Below are 6829 nucleotides of genomic sequence, written 5' to 3'. Positions count from 1 at the left end.
CGTCGCCCCCTCTTTAACGTAGGACCAATGGGCACGACCGAATCCCACTCGATCCAGCAGTCTCCATGCATAACACGCCCATGAAAGTTCGCCAACGGAGCCTTCCGGAACCTGACGCTCCGGCCGATCAGAAGGACAAGCGTCAGGCACATCTTCGTCTTAACGTAAGAGAAACCCTAGGACCATGAGCCGCCACCCGAACCCCTCCACCGGTCGGAAGCCCAGCCACGCCAACCACCAGCTAACAGGTCACTCCGGGGTATCACGGAAGTTGGCCGAAGAGAAGCACATCCAGCCGGTGAAGGTCTCCAACCAAATCGAATCCGGGGCAAACAAGAGCCATGGTCGGCCACCCGCGCCAAACGGAGTCTGCCGACGCTGCCAGCAAGCAGGGTAGGATGAAGGATGCCCTCGCTGTTGGTGGAGGCCACTGGCACGGCCAGACACCGGATCTGGGGGGAGGCGGGTGGAGGGAGGGGTTTTGAGGGGAAGGGTGGAGAGAAACGGGCCCGCCGCCGCCTTCCCAACTACCATCGATATAGCTGCCATGGATGGATCATGGATGAGCAACGGGGGGATAGCCTCGATCTCTGTTGATCGTGTTGACAATATCGCTCCATCCTCCAAGGACGGACGGTGATTGAATGCACACCTCTACGCCATGGCATGCATTTGATTGGCGAGAAGCTTCACTTCACTACAAGCAATGTGGTAGAAGGCATGAATGCTGATGATGATGTTTCCTAACCTTTTCTTTTAGTGACGGACGTGAAGATGGCCTTCATGGGTGTGTTTATCCTTGCTAGCTAGATCTTGGAGCCAGGCACTTAAATGGTTGCATAAATCAGGTCCATCCACCGGTTTAATCTCTTTCCATTCAATCGTTACAAGTTTCAACTCGTTCAAGTACTAGTACTATTTTCTGTCAACCACTGAGTGCAGCGCGGCTAGCTGGGCCGGGTCCCATGGCGCACGTGGTAGTTGCGGAGGAGCCGGATAGAAGTAGGGGCCGCGAACTGTTGGTGGGGTGGGGCCAACAAAGCCAGGTATGCCCCAAACTGTTGTGCTGGCGCGGGTGGTGGTGCCATCACAAACTACTAGGGCGTCGCGAGGTAGGCCTGATGCTGGACCGAATGTGAATCAAGAATGTCGGGGCAAGCCTGCGAGAACCGGCATGGACGACCCCAGTCCACGGGTTGTGCCCGTTGGACCATGGCGGCGTGGGCTTCTGCTGCTGGTTGACGCGAGGCGGACCAGCTGGGTCGGGCACCTGCTGTTGTCCCTTTCCCTTGCCTCGACGCTCACCGTGATTGACGGGAGGGGGGGGGGTTTCGGTGCCCCCTGCTGTGAGAACGGGAACGGCAACAAGAGCGTCGGTGGCGCCGACTGCTGTGATGGAGGAGGGGCGGCGCACGAGGTGCCGGCCGTGAGGGCCCTGTGTGCAGCCCGCACCTTCAACTGATTCATCCGATGTTCCTCCAACTTTAAGTACGCAACCTTTGGTCGGGTCGGGTATAGGCGTGAGGTTGGCGGTGACGTTGGAGAATCCTTTGTTGAGGCCGCTGATGAGGGTGCTGAGGAGGAGGTCGGAGGATACCTTTTCACCGATATCGCGGAGCTCGTCGCAAAGGCGCTTGAGGCGCATGCAAAAGTCATCCACGGAGTATTTGTTTTGATGACACCCGAAGAATCCTTGCTGGAAGACGAGGCGCTGAAGGCGGTTGTCGGTGAAGAGCTTGTTGAGCTTTGTCCAAATGGAGTAGGCATCATCATCATCGTGTACCACCGTGTAGAAGAGTTCCTTCAAGATGGTTTGGAAGAACCATCGGATGAGAGTAGCCTCGATGGCCGACCACTCGACATTGTGCTTCATGGCCTCCGGGTCAATGGAGTCGTCGATGTGCTCCTGAAGACTAGGTTGAAGTAGGTTTTCCATCGGTAGGAGGAAGAATCGTCTTGAGAGAGATGGATAGGAACACACTCTTGGATGTTGATGTTGCGGATGACCTCAACGGAGACGTGATTGGGGCCGGCGAAGGGGTTCGACCGTGTGGAGAGGGATGAACGGGAGAACATGGTGGTGGCACATTGGAGAGAAGGGTGATGACGACAAGGGAACTGCGCGGTTGGGGTGATAGGTGGTGTCAGCTATGCTAATGCACAAAAGTCCTTCCAATGGCGCCAGAAACAGGTGTGTCGACGGCACCAGGAATCCTTCAGCTGCGGCTACGCCTTAAGGAACTTCCTAGGCAAGTATGCAACGGATTTCCCCCGTGGCCTTGGAGCCTTGCATTGGTGTTCCCTTGAAGCGGAAAGGGTGATGTAGCACAGCGACGGTAAGTATTTCCCTCAGTTTGAGAACCAAGGTATCAATCCGGTGGAGGAGTATCACAAGATCCTGCACAAACACAAAAGCTTGCTCCCAACGCTATGAAGGATTTGTCAATCCCTTATAGATTGTTTGCAAAGTGATAACTGAAAGCAACAAAGTAACAAAGCAAAGTAAAAGCGAAGGTGTAAACGATGGATGTGAATAGACCCGGGGGCCGTAGTATTTACTAGTGGCTTCTCTCATGAAAGCAAGTAGACGGTGGGTGAACAAATTACTGTCGAGCAATTTATAGAACCGTGCAAAGTCGTGACGATATCTATGCAATGATTATATCTATAGGCATCACGTCCAAAACAAGTAGACCGATACTTTCTGCATCTACTACTATTACTCCACACGTCGACCGCTATCCAGCATGCATCTAGTGTATTAAGTCCATAAGAACATAGTAATGCCTTAAGCAAGATGACATGATGTAGAGGGATAATCTCAAACCAATGATAAAAACCCCATCTTTTTACCCTTGATGGCAACTACTTGATGTGTGTCTTGTTTCCCCTATTGTCACTGGGAAAGGTCACCACATGGTAGAATCCAAAACCAAGCACTTCTCCCATTGCAAGAATCATAGATCTAGTTGGCCAAACAAAACCCAAGACTCGGAGAGACTTACAAGGATATCAAATCATGCATATAAGAAATCAGCAAAGACTCAAATATATATCATAGATAATTTGATCACAAATCCACAATTCATCGGATCTCGACAAACACACCGCCAAAGAAGATTACATCGGATAGATCTCCATGAAGATCATGGAGAACTTTGTATTGAAGATCCAAGAGAGAGAAGAAGCCATCTAGCTACTAACTACGGACCCGTAGGTCAGAAGTGAACTACTCACGAGTCATTGGAGGGGCGATGATGATGATGAAGAAGCCCTCCAACTCCAAAGTCCCCTCCGGCAGGGCGCCGGGAAGGGTCTCTAGAGATCTCGTGGAAACGGAAGCTTGCGGTGGCGGAAAAGTATTTTCGAGGCTCCCCTGATTTTTTGTGGAATATTTGGGAATATATAGGCCAAGGATCTAGGTCAGGGGGCGGCCAGGGAGGCCACAAGCCTTGCCACCGCCGCCTCCCCCCTGGTGGCGGAGTGGGGGCTTGTGGGCTCCCTGGAGCCCACCTGGCTTGGCCCAAAGGCCCCCTGATCTTCTTCCGTTCGGGGAAAAATCATTTCGGAAACACGGAAAACCAGGAACTGGCACTTAGCACTGAATTAATAAGTTAGTCCCAAAAAAAGATATAAAAGGTACATAAAACAACCAAAGAAGACAAGATAACCGTGTGAAACCATCAAAAATTATAGATACGTTTGAGACGTATCATTAGGGGACGACGGCAATAGGGCTACGACGGATGGGGTGGGAATGGCGCCGGTAGGAGAGCTGTGGTGGCAAGAGGGGCTGCAGCGACTACTGTGGGGCGGTGGCGGCACAGGCTCGGAGGCGACGGAAGCGATTAGGTCTAGGAAAGGTGAAGTATCTCACACTATGTGGATTGTGAATATTTCAATTGATCGTATGCCTTATCATATATAGAGTAGATGGACATGAATATCTCAATCTTTTTCGCTATACAAGGAAAGGATCGGGAGATAAACTAGGAAATAACAAACATAATCGTAGTTGCCTTATGTGCGTGATGATCATGCAAAATAGCCCCTTCTTGATTATGATTAGGCACGTGCTATGTGATCAGACGGATTTGAATTTCAAATTGACCGTACTTGGACGGACTTTTAGGGGATAGCTTTGAAGGGCCAACTCTCACATCAGTGATGGAAGACTAGTCCCATCCGTCGCGCATGGATAAGGTGTCCACTTTGGCGGGATTGGCGTTGGAGATACCCATTCTCTAAGGGTGTGTTCAGTTGGAGGGATGGTATGGAAAGGCACGGTTCTGACCATCCCGAGCCCATGTTCTCCCGTTCAGTTCGACCTGGAACCAGCAAGGAGTGGTTCCCGTGGACCAAATATTCGGTCCAGATGCGGAACGAGGTCATACCTCGAAAACAGCCGGACCACGCGCGCGGAACGGCTGCCCTCGCACTCGCCTCGCTCCCAGGTGCGCCGCCTCCCACTCCTCCCTCCCTCTCGTCCCTCCCTCCACCCCATGGATCTGAGGTGCGGCCCGTCGGTCGGCGGCCGCCTCCCCTCCCCTCCTTCCTCCCCCTCCATCCCTGGTGGCAGCGGTGGCCGTTTCGCCCCATCCTTGACGGCAGCGCCGACCGTTTTGCCCCATCCCTGACGGCAGCGGCGACCGTTTCATCCCATCCCTGCCGGATAGCAACGTCCGTTTCGCCCCGTCGGCCGGCGGCCGCCTCCCCCTCCCCTCCCCTCCCCTCCTCTCCTTTCCATCCCGGTAGCAGTAGCGGTCGTTTCGCCCCGGCGACAGCGGCGACCGTTTTGCCACGTTGGCCGGCGGCCGCCTCCCCCTCCTTCCTCCCTCTCCTCTCCTCCCTCCCCTCCCCTCCTCTCCTCGCTGGTCCCTCCTCTCCCCACTGCCTACTAACTCTGCTAATTTTTTTCTCTCTCGTTTTGCAGCAGCTGGACAGAGGGAAGCTCGACAACAACTGGATAGAGGGAAGACTCTGTCGTTTTGAAGGTAAAATAACCCAGTGCTCATGTATATGCTGCTAGTGCTTATGTTTATTTGCTTCCTAGTGCAATATATATGTTGATAATCCGCATAATTTGTAGATAGTGAAGCAGATAAACAAAAGAAAAAAAGATGGTAAGAGGAGCTATTGTTTTTGTTGCACTAGTTGTAGTGGCAGTAATTGTTTGGGATATAGTAAGGAAGAGAAGACCACGTATTATCTATAGCCCAATGCATGAAAGAGATCGAATTAGATACGATTATCTAAACCGAAAACATTGGCAAAGCTATGTCTTATCGAAAAACATGCTAAGGTTTGAAAGAGCAGCTACTTGATGGCTGGACATATTGTACCATTGACAATATTTGAACCATGTATTTGTGATGTTTATGGAATTATATTTGAAATTATTTGATGGCTGGACAGATTGTACCATTTGTCATATTTAAACCATGTATTTGTGATATTTATGGAATTATATTTGAAATTATTTGATGTCTGGATAGATTGTACCGTTTACCATATTTAAACCATGTTGTTTGCCTTCTTTATGTTTGCTGGACAGAAATGGAGAGTGTTGATGTCACCGCTGCAAGTGTGAGCTCGGCAAGAGCTCGGATCATTGTGTGGACCAATCCCATGACGAAAACCATGCTGGGTTTTTTGGTTGGTCTAGTTGCTGATGGGAACAGGACTTCAAGTGGATTCAGAGATGTGCATCATAGACAATGTGTTGTTGTTCTGAACGAGCAATTCAAGCTTTCTGTCACCGGAGATCAAGTCAAAAACCATCTCAAGAAGTGGAGAAGATTTTGGGAAAGGTAGTCAACTTGAAGAATTTAAGTGCAACTCTATGGGATGAAGATACTTGCACAATTAGGCTCAGCGAGGAGCACTATACAAGGCATTGTATGGTATGCTTCTCAACCCAAAAATCTGATGCCATTTTATGTTTGTATTATGCTAATCATTTGAATATTTTTTGTAGACCCACAAAACTGATGCCCCCTTCTTGAATACCCCAACTGAACACTATCATGCCTTGGCTTCCATTTATGGGACAATCGGGGCTAAGGGGTCGGGTTCTAGGTCTGGCAATGATCTTCTTTCTATTGATATCGAAGACGAGGAGAATGCTCAGGTTAACACGTCACCAAATGTTGGTGAGTCTTCTAACCCCAAAGCACTACCCAAAAAGAAGGCTAAGGTAAAGAACGTTGTTGATGATCCACTAGTAATCACTCTCAAAGATGCGTTCAAACTTGTGGCAAAAGCGCTTGCGAAGTCTAGTGGAGATGATGATGACATACATGATGACCTTTGGGATGTAGTCTCTGTATTGCCAGATTTTGATGAAGAGCACCTAGCCCACTACTATGCTCATCTTGTGGACAATCCCAAGATAGCAAGAGCCTTCATGAAACTAACCCAAATCAACAAGTCTGTTTGGATAAGTAGGTATGTGAAGAAGAACTTTTAAATTCGATATGGTTGTATGGTCGATAAGTATGTGAACTTGACACATGACTGTTGTGCACTTTGGTTGCTTTTGGAGATTTCGTATGTGAACTTGACATGTATGACTATTGCACTTTGATGCTTTTGGGAATTTCGTATGTGAACCTTGTTATATGTGCACCTTGTTGAAAATTATGTTATGTGTTGTCATTTATGTGTTATAAACTTGTAAATATCTATTGTTGTGTTGTCTTTCTTCAAAATACAAACTACATGCTATTGGAATTTTGAATTTTATGTCGTTCCATTTTTCATTACGTGCTTCCAACCAAACACCGGAACGATACTGATCCGTTCTACTCTTTTGCTCCTACCAAACACA

At 49.3% G+C, this 6829-nt stretch overlaps 1 long non-coding RNA gene across 1 annotated transcript; it reads left to right on the top strand.

The window, feature by feature from the left end:
- Nucleotides 1–4904: 4904 nt before the first annotated feature.
- LOC123439377 lies at nt 4905–6550 on the top strand. Its single transcript, XR_006630077.1, has 3 exons — nt 4905–4994; nt 5555–5903; nt 5978–6550. It is a non-coding gene; the product is annotated as an uncharacterized LOC123439377 (long non-coding RNA).
- The last annotated feature ends 279 nt before the right edge of the window (nt 6551–6829 follow it).

Source organism: Hordeum vulgare, chromosome 3H, assembly GCF_904849725.1.
Source record: "Hordeum vulgare subsp. vulgare chromosome 3H, MorexV3_pseudomolecules_assembly, whole genome shotgun sequence".
Taxonomy (NCBI): Eukaryota; Viridiplantae; Streptophyta; class Magnoliopsida; order Poales; family Poaceae; genus Hordeum; species Hordeum vulgare.
Note: the sequence above shows the minus strand (reverse complement) of the source record. Positions and strands in the feature narration are given on the sequence as shown.